The 350-nt window shown below is 67.4% G+C and overlaps 1 protein-coding gene across 1 annotated transcript in view; it reads left to right on the top strand.

The window, feature by feature from the left end:
- The first annotated feature begins 279 nt into the window (after window positions 1–279).
- Window positions 280–350, top strand: part of CCDC125 (coiled-coil domain containing 125) — a 31,700-nt gene continuing 31,629 nt past the window's right edge. Inside the window, exon 1 of the mRNA XM_010853594.1 lies at window positions 280–304. The gene's annotated coding sequence lies outside the window, so the exon portion shown is untranslated. The remainder of the gene's footprint in view (window positions 305–350) is intronic.

Genomic DNA, 350 nt, shown 5'->3' on the forward strand with positions numbered 1-350 from the left:
GGCTTAAGCTTTGAACCAGTTCATTTTACCTTCAGTGACGCACACACGACGTCGTCGTTTCTCGAGGTCTCGAGCTATTATTTATAACTCGGTTGCCCTGTATCTGGGGACATTATGGGTGTCCAAGTCGCACAGAGCTCCTAGTCCCCGCATCCTAACCGGGAGAGCTCAGACGGTGGCGCCGAGGTAGGGGGCGGGGCCAGGGACCCGGGCGCCGCGCCGCCTTCCCGATCGGGGCCGCACCGCGCGGTCATGTGGCGGGGGGGAGGAGCGGCGGCGCGCGCGGCGAGGAAGCTCGCGCCCGGTGAGCGCGCCTAGGGGCCGTCGGGGCGAGACGCGGGCGGCGCGAG

The sequence above is a fragment of the Bison bison genome, unplaced genomic scaffold (assembly GCF_000754665.1).
Source record: "Bison bison bison isolate TAMUID 2011002044 unplaced genomic scaffold, Bison_UMD1.0 scf7180017864329, whole genome shotgun sequence".
NCBI classification, from domain to species: Eukaryota; Metazoa; Chordata; class Mammalia; order Artiodactyla; family Bovidae; genus Bison; species Bison bison.